The sequence below is a fragment of the Cetorhinus maximus genome, chromosome 18 (genome assembly GCF_964194155.1).
Source record: "Cetorhinus maximus chromosome 18, sCetMax3.hap1.1, whole genome shotgun sequence".
NCBI lineage: Eukaryota > Metazoa > Chordata > Chondrichthyes > Lamniformes > Cetorhinidae > Cetorhinus > Cetorhinus maximus.
The window spans coordinates 27,741,007-27,756,118 of record NC_135896.1 but is presented as its reverse complement, the minus strand read 5'-3'; the positions used below and the strand labels follow the sequence as shown (position 1 = coordinate 27,756,118).

General features: G+C 41.5%; 1 long non-coding RNA gene across 2 annotated transcripts in view; it reads left to right on the top strand.

The window, feature by feature from the left end:
* Window positions 1–13,778, top strand: part of LOC144693466 (uncharacterized) — a 56,125-nt gene extending 42,347 nt beyond the window's left edge. For both annotated transcript variants that reach the window (XR_013579540.1, XR_013579541.1), the window contains exons 2-3: window positions 7,873–8,333; window positions 12,999–13,778. This is a non-coding gene — a long non-coding RNA (uncharacterized LOC144693466). The remainder of the gene's footprint in view (window positions 1–7,872; window positions 8,334–12,998) is intronic.
* Window positions 13,779–15,112: the final 1,334 nt, after the last annotated feature.

Genomic DNA, 15,112 nt, shown 5'->3' with positions numbered 1-15,112 from the left:
AGAGCTGGAGCCTGCCAAAACCGGCAAGCGTTGGTAAAACCCTTTATCTTCAAACAAACAGCGGCACCATCTTGAATTTAAGTAAATGCTTAAAGCTGAACTTACATAAATTTTTTTAACCATGGATCAGAAACCCACTGTTCCAGATCAATTTTGACTTATCCAAGGCCCAGGTCAATCACACAATTGGGGACATTGGAGAAAAAGTTTCCTCAGATACATGATTCTTTCAGGTCTGGATGAAAAGGCTGAAGGCGAACAAGGTAACAAATTGCTTTCCTCAGGAGGCCTGAGAATGGACAATATTATTACTGGACAGGAATCAACTAATCATCTGCTAAATTTGAAGAAATACTAATGTTATTTGATGTTTATTTTAACCTAAGAAGTAACAAAATCCTTGAAAGGGCTAAATTTAATAAGCTTGTCCAGCTGCCAGGAGAACCTGTCGACTCATTCATGAATGATCTGTACAGGATGGCTGAAGGCTGCGAATACAGAGACCTAGGGGAGAACTTTCTCCCTGTCGGGCAAGCTGGTTGGGAGTGGGCACGGAGCCAATCGCCATCTGTAATCGACTGCGTGCTGCCATTTTACGTGGGCAGGCCAATTAAGGACCACCCAGCGTGATACATGGCCGGTAGCGCTCAGCACTGCTGGTAACACTCAGCGCTACCTGTGCGGGTGGGAGGAGGAGGGAGAGCATACGCGCGAAAGCGCAGAAATCTCCCTGAGGCATGGAGCTGCCTCAGGGAGATTAAGTTCATGTTGAAATTTTTAAATAAAGAAAGATTAAAATTATTTAGACATGTCAGATGAGGTGACAGTGCCACATGAGCTGGGACATGTTTATGGATTGTTCAAAAAATATTTATAGATTTTATTAAACCTTCAGGAAACCTCATCGCACCCCTGAATGAAGTTTCCCGAAAAACATGAATGTCACTTGGGCCCTTTGCCTTAAGGTTGGATGGGCAGCCCTGTTAATTATCTGAATTAGTTTCCTAATGGCCTTAATAGGCCTTTGACAGTTCGGCGGGCGCGCAGCTGCCTGCCAAACGAAAGATCTAAATGATGCACGAGACATCAGGATGCATGCCCGACGTCATCGTGTGTCATTTTGCATGTTGGCGTGTCGGGCCCGCACGCCAACATCAAAATTCTGGTCTTAAAACCTGAACTTATCAGGGATAGAATAGTTGTAGGAGTGATGGAGATGCACCCTCTGGCATGTTGCAAGCAAAGGAAGATTTAACCCTTGAAAAAGCTACTTAGATTGTTAGGCAGTCTGAGCTCCACGTGTAGCACAAGTCCATTTTAAGAGATGAATGTAAACCATGGCACAAAGGAAACCCCACCCTCCAGTTAGTTAACCAGCACAGAAATAGGGACATTCCAGGTCAAGGGAAGCAATACCCTTAACTGACCAGTAGAGTAACCATGCCAGCGCCATGGAGCAAAGCGCCCCCACAGGTGAGATCAATATCCTGCAATTTCAGCCCAATGCTTTCAATGTAGCAGAATTAGACACTTTGGGAAACTGTACAAGGCCAATACACCTAAACGCATGGAAGACCCAAAAATGATTCATGGAGTCGTGACTGCACACCAAGCGGACACACAGCCATGCTTCTTGGGTGAGGTCAAAGATACTGGATTATCATATTGGAATGCAGACATTTCGGTTAATGGACATCTCACAAACTTTAAATTGGACAGGGGAGCCAGTGTTATGGTCCTATCAACAAAGAACTGTGGCTGAGAGAAACTGTGGCTTCAAACAACAGACACACCACTCTATGGGCCCACAGGAATCTGACTTCCGGTCATAGGCATGATTCTAGACCCACGAAGGTATGGCGGCAAACAAATCTTGGAGCTGATGTGTGTCATCTGTAATCAGTCTTTTTCTCTCTTGAGCAGGGATGTCTGTGTAGCTCTGAATCTCCTCAATACAGCAGAAGGTGTTGTAAACTATACAGCACTACAAGTTCCTGAGAGCTCAAATAAGACAAAGTATCTTGACTGGGACTTCAGCTCTGAACTGTCTCCTCTCTTTACAGAGCAGATTTGTCCATTTTCATTACAGATGCTGGAAAGCCCTAATTGGTCAGACCAGCCAACCATTCAGGTGGTACCATGATGCCTCCAATGGAGGATAGAATAGAGAGCAACCAACAACCAGAAGAGCCTCAACCTCCAGCTCCAACAACTGTGGATGAGGTCAACACTGTGACCACAGGGCAAATGCTGCAACTTCCAGCCAGCAGGACAGTGCCACGGATGCTGCTGAAACTAAATAGCAGCTGTCCATTGCCAACAGCACACCACACAGCCAAACGCAAAGGTAAGCTTACTAAAAAACCATATCCTCATAACAGGAATGGCCATCTTCTGTCACAGAGAACATCAGAGAACGCACACACCATTCATCACCCCACAAGAAATGGGACAGGGCAACAACCACTTATCAGCACAACTGCCGAATCAACAAAGAGCGGTTCAATACCAAGGAATGGAAAAAGAGGATAAATAGATACCCAGAAGCCAGAACAACTTTCAAATCAACAGTTTACCTGTAATGTCACAGCCTATCACTCCTCTGACACTAGTGCAAATGAGATATGGAAGGGTTATAAGGCCTCCAGACTGCATGAATCTATGAACTCAAAGACTTGAAGGGAGGAGATGAGGTAGTTATAACGATATAAATAGATGGGGTAAACTAGAATAACTTGAAGTACATTGGAAAAAGACTTGGGGCGAAGTGTAGTATAAGGGTCTGGCACTTATAGAATTAATGCAGGACTCAGTACTGTACCACCCACACAGTAATGGAAGAAAAAACATGACCCACACCTAGGAGTCAGCCTAGTGTTGGACAGAGCCGTGTGCACAAGCAAGCATGGAGACAGCTCCTAGTTTGAACCCTTTACTGTATATATGTACATAGTTCTTGTAGTTCATAAATATAGTTAACCAACTTAAGGCTATGAAGACTTCATTAAGAACTACCAAACTATGTCCCCAATGGTTGTTTCTCAGAATATTTCATGGACCTCCTGGCAAGTCTTTATGAATGCAATGCAATTTGAGGGCCAGATGAAAAACTCCCACAGGCCGATGTGGCCCATAGGCCATAGTTTGTCCATCCCTGATCCAAGCTGATATTTCACTGGAATATTAAGAGATTCAGCCCTTTAACTATGGCATCTTCTTCTCTTGCTGCAAAAATGAGCAGGGACAGTTGTGACAATTGATTGTAGGGCTGAAAGCTGATGTTGAGTAGATGGGGCCACAAAACTCTTTTGTTATGAGTGAAATAAATAGAAACAGTAGTGTACTTGCTACAGGGGGAAAGGAAGGGACTCCCATAGTCAGCAAAGGGTGTTACGATCCGGTTGGAATCACAGAATCATGAAAGGATTACGGCACAGAAACAGGCCATTTGGCCCATCGTATCTGTGCCTGCCGATAAATGAGCCAGCCAGCCTAATCCCACTTTCCAGCTTTACGGCTGTGGTCCTGCAGGTTGCAGCACTTCAGGTGCATATCCAGACACCTTTTAAATGAGTTGAGGGTTTCTACCTCTATCACCCTTTCAGGCAGTGAGTTCCAGACCCCTACAACCCTCTAAATGAAAAAGAAATTTCCTCATCTCCCCTCTAAACCTTTTACCAATCATTTTAAATCTATGCCCCGTAGTCACTGACCTCTCTGTTAAAGTAAATAGGTCCTATCTAAGACCCTCACAATTTTGTACATTTCAATCAAATCTTCCCTCAGCCTCATCTGTTGATAAGGAGAACATTCCCAGACTATCCAATCTTTTCTCATTGCTGCAATTTTCCAGTGCTGGCAACATCCTCGTATATCTCCTCTACCCTCACAAGCGCAATTATATCCTTTCTATAATGAGGTGACCAGAACTGCACACAATACTTAAGTTAGCCTAACTAATGTTTTATACTCTTATATTCTATGCCTCAGCTAATAAATGAAAGGATTCCATATGTTTTCTTAACGACCTTATCGACCTGTCCTGCTGCCTTCAGAGATCTGTGGACATTCCCTCACTTCCTCTACTCCTCTCAGTATCCTCCCATTTATTGTGTATTCTCTTTCTTTGTTTGACCTCCCCAAATGCATCACCTCACACTTCTCTGACTTGAATTCCATTTGCCACTATCCTGCCCACCTGACCAGTCTATTGATATCTTCCTGCAGTCTATAGCTTTCCTCCTCACTATCAACCAGTTCATAAGTTAAAACTAGTGAAAACTGTTGTAAGGATTGGGAAAGGAGAAGGAATAAATCCACTAGATAAAACAATTGTGGAATATTACGAGAGGAGGAAGGCAATAGGAAACTGTCTTGCATCAGCCATCTGTGTGTGTAAAAAAAGTGTATATTTCTTTTATCTTTTGTTTTTATATATACACACTGAACTCTCCCCTGTCTTTTCCTGTGTCTCTGTCTTTCTGTGTCACTTGACAACTGTCACTAGGCAAAAGCCCAGTTTTTTCCACTTTGCATTTTTTTTCTCAAAGTCAGCTAAACTTCTTACCCTTTTTAACCCATCTCTTTAACTTCAGGGGTTGTAAAGCCTCATTAAAAATGTGTATATATACAGACAAGCCTAACAGATTGACCTTGCAGCCACATGTCCATCCAGAATTCTAGGTACCAAGACTCATAAATCAAACCTAATGAAACTGGAACCTACTTACCTTTCTTAACACACAAATACATAATTCAACTTAAAATTATACATTGTTCATCACAAATGACAGATGCAACCAAGAGAGATCTCTCAGATTTCTCAGCAACCAACCCAGATGTCAATGACTGCTGTGAGTCACAAAATCTCTTTAGAACTCTGTCTCCCTCATGATGGATTTCAATTCCTCACTTTCAAAGATCTAGCTTCTGAATTCCCTCAAAAGCCATTCTGACTCCGACTAGCCCAACGACTGCTCACCTCCTGATGGTTCAATCTCTTCTCCTGAGACTGCGTTCCATAGGATTCACAAAGCTGCACTCCTACCTTTAATTACTGGTACACTTCCAACTCTTTCACAGACCACTAGCTTCACTAAGCTGGCACTGCTCATGGGTTTCTCTGAACTCCAGTCTCCTGGCTGCACCGAGCTGTTAATGGCTTTCAGGGCTTCTCTGAGGCCTAACTGCCTCCAGCAGAGAACCAGCAACCTTCCACCACCTTCTCAGCTCTCCAGAATTTCTCCTGAGCCGTAGCCACACTGAATGGCTCCCAGTGCTTCTCTGAGCCCTAACTGCTGAACAGCAGCACCTTTTTGTTAAGGAGCCTTTTCCCCTGCTGCAGAGAGCTCTGATAAATTGAAGCCAGAGAATCTTCTGAAGCTCCACCCATCTCCATGACAATTTAGCCTGCCCTGGTCTATCCTCAAACTGACCTTTAAGCCAATTATCCCTCCTTTGCAATTTCTCCAGCTAAGTAAGCCCACTTGCTGTTCTATGGCTCCATCTCTTCTATTCTGACTTTATTAAACAAACACAGGTAACCTTCTGAACTGCCATTTTCTTTTAAGTGATCTGGCAATCTCTAAAGCCCAGCATTTTAGTTACCTGGCCTTCACAATTACAATCTTCCCAGAACTAAACATTACCTCTAAAATATTAACATGAACCATGGACTAGATTTTCATCATAGGGATGGGCACCACAATATATGAAACGGATGCATTGAATTTGGCAGCAAGCAGGAAAGTGGGTTGAAGTATGGGGTAGTCAGGATAATTGAACTACGATAAGAGCTATCTGATCCATGAAGTGAGCTTTCCTTTCTTTCCCTGTCCTATAGCACCACCCTCTGGTAGAAAATTTTAGAGTGATTTTATATAGTATTTTGCTCAACAGTTATTCTTAATTGAAATTATGATTCCATATTACAAAATGGAACAGAATTCACAATGATTTTTTGATAAGCCTCACTTAATTAAGAGAACAATATTTGATTATTTGAAGTTATTCATCTTATGCATGCATTCCTTCATTTTCAACAGTTTTACCATAAGTGGTTTGTGCTGTGTCTCACATTGTATTTGGCTGATTATAAGGGTATAATTAATTTTCTCAGCGCTATACCAATAGGCTTCTCAATTTAGTTAACAGTTTTTGTAATTCACATCTTTTAATTCAAAGTCCAATTGTGCATTAATTCTGAAACTAGACTCATTTGATTTATAATATATAAACACATTTACAGCTACTTCACAAAGGTTACGGCCGGAATTTTATGGCCTCATCGTGGCATCTAAACTCCATTTCCTTCGGCGGGACTTTAGAATCCCCGCTGGTGTAAAATTCCGCCCTACATGTAAAAACTAATTCCACATTTAACATTATATATTCACAAGTATGGTACAAATGTACTCCTAGTATACCATACACAATGCTGGTGATGGTCCTTCATAATCTAAGATGGTGTACATTGTTGGAGAATTAATTCTGATGCCTGTTAAGACCAAAATGAGAAAGATTATCCTTTGCGCGTTTTACAGACATGCTGTTGTTGCCACATGTCTGTTGTTGCTGCTTCTTCTTCAGGAAGATCAACATGCTGATACTAGCATTGGCTGACACAGCCATAATGTATTGCCGCTTTCCACTTTGAACAGTTGCAAGATTGTGAAACTGTGTACAGTTTTGGTCCCCGTATTTAAGCATTGGCATTGGAGGCAGTTCAAAAGAGATTCACTAGGCTGATTCCTGGGGTAGAGGAGTTGACTTATCAAGAACGGCTAAACAGATTAGGCCTTAATTCATTAGAGTTTAGAAGAATGAGGGATGATCTTATTGAAACGTACAAGATTCTGAAGGGGCTTAGCAGGGTAGATGTTGAGAAGATGTTTACACTAGTGGGGGAATCTTGAACTAGGGGACATAGTTACTGAATAAGGGGACACTCATTTAAAACTGAGATGTGAAGGAATTTCTTCTCTCAGAGGGAGGCGAATGTCTGGAATTCTCTACCCCAGAGAGTTGTGGAGGCTAGATCACTGAAAGTATTTAAAGAGGAGATAGAAAGATTTTTGAAATATTGAGGAGTTGAGGGCTATGAGGAGCTGGCACGAAAGAGGAGCTGAGGCCTGGGGCAGATCAGCCATGATCTTATTGAATGGCGGGGCAGGCTGGAGGGGCCAAATGGCCTACTCCTGCTCCTATTTCTTATGTTCTTATGTTTCAGCTGTCAAAATTGTATATTCAGGAGCTTGAGGATCCTACATCTCGCCTGCTTTTGTTTTCCATTCCAAATTACTGTTTAGTATTCATGTAAGATATCCGATTTTCTGTGTTGACAACATGTCCTGATCAACGCAGCTGTGCTCTTATCGGTATGGGCTGTCACCCAAATAGAAAAGTAACAGTGATAGCAATCTTATATGTCAGATTTAATCTGAGTTTAATTTAATGCTGTGTCCAGATACAATTACCTTAGTGTAGTGATTATTGTGCTGGATTTTAATGTAATGTATGCTGTGTTTAAAAAAGATATAAAAGTTAAAATGCTCAACACAATGGGCTCAAAGAATTTTCTGTGTCTATTAAAAAGCTAACTTCATCATGTGGAATGCGGGTGAGGCTTTTTTTTTTATTCATTCATGGTGTGTGGGCGTCGCTGGCCAATCCCAGCATTTATTAACCATCCCTAGTTTCCCAAGTTCAGAGGGCATTTATGAGTCAACCACATTGCTGTGGGTCTGGAGTCACGTGTAAGCCAGACCAGGTAAGGACAGCAGGTTTCCTTCCCTAAAGGACATTAGTGAACCAGATGGGTTTTTACAACAATCGACAATGGTTTCACGGTCATCATTAAACTTTTAATTCCAGATTTTTATTGAATTCAAATTCCACCACCTGCCTTGGGATTTGAACACATTACCCTGGGCCTCTGGATTACTAGTCCAGTGACAAAGCCACCACGCCATCGCCTCCCCAAATCTTAGTTTGAATGTTGTGAGAGAACAGAAGCTGGAAGATTGCCTAGTTTGAAACTAGTGGAAGAATCTGCAGTGGTCCTCCTCGAATTTTGTGGCAAAGAAAGCAATCAGCAGATTAGCTTGGAAGTATTGAAAAGTAATGGAATAAGGCACTGAGGCATCCACAGTCAAGAGATGACAAATGAAGGTTTTACCTTTGAGAATGACTGGAGCTGAGGGGAATTAAAAAATCGTTTCCAGAGGACAGTGACATATTTATGGTTGTTCCCATTGGAAGTAAATAACTTTTAAGCTATCATAACATATGAGAGAATTCTTGGGAGAAGAAGTAAACCTAAGGGCCTGGCATATGTGGGTATAAGCTATAGTGTTAACTTAATTGTATTTGCTTAATTTGTTCTATATACAATAAAGTTTGTGTTTTGTTAAAAAAAATGAGATCTTGTGACAGGGCTCTATTGGTTAAAACAAGGTGTTTGGATTTTTCTTTAAATGTTAACAACTGACAATGGTATGCCAATGAAACTAATAAATGTTTCATCATCATGTGTGCTCTGCCCGAAGACAGATCCTTGGCTCATAGCAGCCTTTCCATATCGCTCTATCCTGTGCCAATCTTTTCATTTGTCAATAACTTCTTTCAATTTTCAAGCCATCCAGCATTTATATTCTCTTCCTTCCTCTCCCCCTTTTTCCTCGAAATCTTCCCTCCATAATGTCTCTTTCAAGTCTGTTTCCTCTTGAGATGTGATTTCCCAGACTGTCTGTCCCTAATTGCGTTCAGCAAATTTCTTTGTTTATTCATTCTCCACAGCACTTCATCATTAGTTACTTTTTCCATCCAACTGATCCTTTCCAATCTCTTCCAAAACCACATTTCAAAGCTATTTGGCAAGTTGGCCTCCTCGTTCTGTAAGATCCAAGTCTCACATCCGTAGGAAACAACACTTCAAATCAAGCTCTTTGCAAGTTGCCTTGTGGGCAGAATATTGGTCTCGGCAGGCGGACACACACGCGAACCAGCCAAGCATAAAATGACATGTGATGACATGGGGCAAGCATCCTGAAGTCATCGTGTAGTCTGCGATATTTTATTCGGTGGACATTTAAAAGGCTTATTAAGGCCATTAAAAAGGTAATGAATGTCAAATTTACACTGGCCGTCCAACCTAATGGTTGGCGGGCAGGCGAAAACACCGAGTGGCCTTTGCACTTTTTAGGAAACCTCATCCATGGGCAGGGTGAGGTCTCTTAAAGCAATTAAAAATAAAACAAAATTTTCGCACTTGAATTAAAAACATGTCCCTGCTCATGTGACAGAGTCACATGAGGGGACACGTTTTATGACATTTTTATTTTGTACAAGTCTTTTCAAAGGGTGCTCATCTCTCTGAGGCAGCTGCGTGCCTCAGGGGGATTGAAGCGCTCTTTCGCGCTGGGCCTGCTCACTCTCCTCCCCTCACCTGCACAGGCAGCGCTGAGCTGCTCATGTTCCACACTGGGCGGGCCTTAATTGGCCCACCTGCATAAAATCGCAGTGTGGTGCCGATCGCGGGTTGCAGTCGGCTTCCCGACTGCCCCCGCCGAGCCAAGGGCAAATTCCTGCCCCTTGAGTTGCTTATTCAGCTTTCCGGTTTGCAACCGTATCTCTTACCAAATACGGCCTTTCCCATTGCCATCCTTGTTCTTATTTCTTTGTTGCACCTTCCATCTGCAGATATTTTGCTTCCTAAATACAGTAAAATTTGTGTCATCCGGCACTGTATCGGAATGTTCTGTTAACTAGGATTTCTCACAGCTTGATTTTTTTTTAAGAAGCCGGTCGGAAATGAAGAGTCAAATGGCAGATTTTTGAAACCCCAATGTCGGGGTTGATCGTCGGTTGTGGTGGAGATCTATCTGCTTCCAATTTTTTTTAAAAAGCCGGCCAGAAACCCACAAGGCTGCCCGAAGGTCGGAAGCAGCAGTTACTGCTCTGAGCAACTGTCAGTAAAACTGACAGCTTGATTTTTTTTTTGTAAAGCCGGTCCTATGGTCATGGTGCCCATTGTGGTGTCAGCTTGGTCTTCAGTTTTGGTGGTTTTACCGTGATCCCCTGATGTGCTGGGGCCCCTGACTGCTCAGATGCATCCCCACTCCACCAACCCCTCATAGACAGAGCAGCACCTTGCCTTGTGTCTGGAGTAATGTAACTCCCTGGTCGCCGGCATTTTTGATTAACAAGCACCGCCCATTCCTGGACCGTGATGGATAACAGAAATTTTACTTTTCTTGAATTCTTGTGCCTGTTCTAGTTCTCTTCTTTCTATGAATATGATGTTTTCTTGGTGATTTTGAGATAGGCAACACTTTGCTTTTACCAATGTTCACTTTCTTTCCAAAGTTCATGCCTGCTGTTACTAGTCTCTCTACTAGTTCTTGTAACCCTTCTTGTGTTCTCGCTATGAGTGTTTTGTCATCTGCAAATCTAACTGATGTTAGCATTCACCACCACCCCCTCCCCCACTCCCGATCTTAACGTCAGTTCCCGTGTCTTCAAACACTTTGATCATTGTTTCTGCATAGACATTGAAGAGGACTAGTGATAAACAATGCCTCTTCCAATTATGCGTGGTTCCGACTCCTCATTGGCTACTCTCACTGTTGCTGTTTGACCCATGTACAGATTTTTGATGAGTCATTTATCTTGCCAGTCTACTCCAATGTCTTTCAGCACTCTCAAGAACTTAAGCCAGTCAACCTGATTGAATGCTTTTTCAAAATCTACAGGACAAAATATAAATTCTGTTCAAATTCTAAACTGCATTCACTCATTAATCTTATAATGCCATAAATCAGGTCAAATGTGGCTACTGGCATCATTGTAGCCCAGTACTCCGTGTCAAAATGGGCAAATTGTTGGTGACTAAACCAAGCAATGGTGAACCACTACAGAAAATATCTAATAATTATTTCAGTTTAGTTTTATTTTAAAGTTACTTTCAGTTAATCCATGAGTACAGGTAGATTAAAAACTTTATTAAAACTGCTTATTGTTTTGTGATAATCGAGTTTTCTGCTATATTAATAAAACTGTACCAGATTACCACTTTAAATATATCAGTAAGTATTTTTAATGTAAAGAAAACATAGACAATTACGTTCTACCCCGTTGCCTGATCATGTTGGTTAAAGGAAGATTTTACATTTGTGATGAATCAAATTCATTTCAGTGGAAACTTGAAGCAATTTCAAGTACAATTTGTGCTCAATTTCTCAATTGCCTTATCATTTTTACACTTAGAAGGTAAATAACGTTTCTCCAAATAAATGACGTTCATTGCTTGATTTTTATTTTATTTATTTTAATGTGGAAATCAGCTATATTACATGGGAAGGGAATTTGCAATTGCGCACACAGCCAGCCCCTATGTAAGATAGCATATTAGTCAAGGGGCAGAATATTCCACTCGTCCGGCGGGTGTGTGCCCCACCCAAGCGAGCGTAAAATGACGTGTGATGACGTCGGGTGAGTGTCCTGGTGTCATCACGCACAAACGCAAGATTTCGGTCAACGGGCGCGCGTGGGAATCGGCAGCTCACCCGCTGACAATTAAGCAGCCTGTTAAGGCCCTTAATGAAGTAATTGATTCAAATTTTTCACTGCCCGTCCAACCCTTCAGTTGGCAGGCTGGCGAAAAGGCCAAGCGGCTTTTGCATTTTTGGCCAAACCTCATCCAGGGGTGGGATGAGGTTTCGACCAGTGATTTAAATAAATAAAACATTTTAACACTCATATTTAACATGTCCCTGCTCATGTATTTTCATTATTTTTAATCTCTTTACTTTTTATTTTAAAAATCTTCAGCTCCCTAAGGCAGCTCTGTGCCTCAGGGAGCTTTTACTGTGGGCACCCATGAATTTCCGTGCTCGCACTCCTCCCACCCCCCACCCCAGTAGCGCTGAGCACTGCAGCGCATGTTTCACGCTGGCTGGCCGCTAATTGGCCAGCCAGCGTGAAATCGCGGTAGGATCCTGATCGCGGTCGCGGTTGCCTTACCGACTGACCCCGGGCCTGCCCGCCAAGTCTGCCCAGCCGACCACCAGAAAATCCTGGCCATGGTTGCATTTGAGACTCCCACAGTCGTTCTCCCAAGACTTGTGAGATGGAGCACTTCAAGTGCAGGAGGTAGCTTCTGATTGAGGACAGGGGAATTGAATTAACCAAGGAGACAACTTGTATCTGATAATGTCATATTGCCGCACTTTGGTAGAATCCAGACAGCAAAATGTGAAAAATATTCTAATGAGATAAAAACAAAAAACTGCGGATGCTGGAAATCCAAAACAAAAACAGAAATACCTGGGAAAACTCAGCAGGTTTGGCAGCATCGGCGGAGAAGGAAAAGGTTGACGTTTTGAGTCCTCATGGAAGGGTCATGAGGACTCGAATCGTCAACTTTGCTCTTCTCCGCCGATGCTGCCAGACCTGCTGAGTTTTTCCAGGTATTTCTGTTTTTGTTTTGAAAAATATTCTCATTGCTCTCTAGTCTCTGACCGTTAAGTTTGCTGCAAAAGTAACAACTGCTGATCTAAATTCTAAGTTTGCACATCTTTAAACTCATTGGCATTTTTTTGAAGAGACATAGCATATATACCAGTAAATTATCTGTAGTGTTGTTCGTAGTCAGTTGTTGACTGCAAGTTTTTTCATACGTATGAAATAACGATGGAGTTGGGAGAGACTTCAATTTTGTGTAAGTCAGTAAGCCAAATGGGAAATATGAAATTGTATCAAACTAGCATCATCATTTGTCAACAAATCAAGCTAAAATATTTCTTACTAATAAATCAAATTAATTTTGGTTAGGTTTTGGCTGCGGCTTAGTTGGTGGCACTGTTGCATCTGCATCAGAATTTTGTGGGTTTGAGTCCCACTCCAAACCTGGAGCTCAAAAGTAAAAACTGTCACTCCAGTGGAATACCACATTCTCTTTTGGATCAGATATTAAACAAAGCCCTTGTCTGTCCTCTCAGGTGGATGTAAAAGATTCCTTGGCACTATTTTGAAGACTAAGTGTCCAGGCCAACATTTACCCCTCAAACAACGTCAAAAGAACAGATTATCTGGTCATTTTTGCATTGTTGTTTTTGGAAGCTTGCTTTGTGCAAATTTGCTGCTGTGTTTTCCACATTACAACAGTGACTACATTTCAAAAGTTGCCTCATTGACTGTAATGCCCTCTGGGAAGTCCTTTGGTTGTAAAAGGTGCTATATAAATGCAAGTCTTTCATTAATTTGTTTATTACCGGCGTTTTAAAAATTATTGAATATTATTGTAACATACTTTTCTGCCAAGTCGTTACCCTGAAAATCACTGCTAGTGTTAAATTTTATAATTAGCGCCCTTGATATGAAGCTTTACCCACCAGCCCCAAATACCACTACTCCCAGGACCTCATATTGGGGAGTACAAGCACAAGGGTAGGGGTCCTGTATTCAGTTGGCTAAAATTAAACAGACAGAGGCTCCTGCAGGGTATGCTGACAGGCCTGGTAGGGTAGCCTTTGCAATGCTTAAGAACTTCAGTATTAGACAAGAAAATGATATTTGGTTAATTGAGCCCATTCATTTAAATCGATCATGTACAATTTTACTATTGTGAATTCACTCTATTTAATCTTTCAAGTAACAAACCAACAGTAGCAGGACAACTCACTGCAGATAAAGTTTAGAAAAATATAAAACTGAATTTCCAGCCTGATCCTGGAGGTATTCAAATTGAATGGGTTAATCATAATACTGATTTATGAATGTATTTTAATATGTTACTAAAAATTCTAAATAGATTTACAAAGTCATAATTCATACAAGTACTTTTCAAATTGAGGCTGACAATTTATTTTCTTCCTTTTTATGAAAGTAAAAGACCTTCCTTTGTTTTTGCAGTTTTGGTAACCTTCCTGATCATTCAACCAATGCACCAGAGCTGGTTAGAAGTGAATATGTGTTATCCAATATATGTGTTGCTAACCTGACTAATAATTTGTTCAGACCAGTGGTAATTGTGCACAGGATTTTCCATTTATGAAATAAAAGTGGAATATTGCTCATACAGTACAAAATAATCTACATTGTGTAATCTGTAAAATGTACTCCTTTTTTCACTCAATTTAACTCATTTCCTTTAACACTTACACAGCAATGACTTGCTCACTTGCTCAGTCTTGGTTCTGTAAGAGACATTCAGCTCCAGACCTCATTACAATATAGCTCTAAAGATGAACAAAAGAGCTGAATTCCAGAGGTGAGCTGAGAGAAACTGTCCTTGACATCAAGGGCATCAAGTATGTGATAAAGGAGCCCTAGCAATATTGAAATTAGTGGGAATCAGGGAGAAAATTCTCTATTGGTTGGAGTCATACCTAGCACAAAGGAAAATGGTTTGGGTGGTTGGAGGCCAATCATCTCAGTCCCAGGACATTTTGTAAAATGCCATTAAGGAATTGCAGCATGACATAATGAGAAAGGAAGTTTGTCATGCGATCCAGTTTTAGTTTCACTTTTGCTTTAGCAGAACACAGCACAGACGGCTCTGCTGATGATGTCTTCAAGCTTTCTGTCCATGTATATCTATTCTCATGTGCCAAGTCTTAATAAATGAACCCACAACATGATTATCCAATTCCTTATAAGCGATTGGTGCCTTTATATCATTATAAAAACACGACAGACATTACTGCAGGAGTTTCTCAGGTCAGGGCCCTAGGCCCAGCCATCTTCAACTGCTTCATCAATGACCTTCCCTCCATCATAAGGTCAGAGTGGGAATGTTTGCTGATGAGATCGGTGATCATTCCCATTTGCAATTCCTCAGAAACTGAAGCAGTCCGCATTCACATGTAGCAAGACCTGAACAATGTTCAGGCTTGGCTTGATATGTGGAAAGTAACATTTGTGCCACACAAGAGCCAAGCAATGACTATCTCCAACAAAAGAGAATCTAACCATCTTTCATTGACATTCAATGACATTACCATCACCAAATTCCCCAGGATCGACATGCTGAGGGTTACCATTGACCAGAAACCTAACTAGACCAACCATATAAATACTGTGGCTACAAGAGAAGGTCAGAGGTTGGGAATTC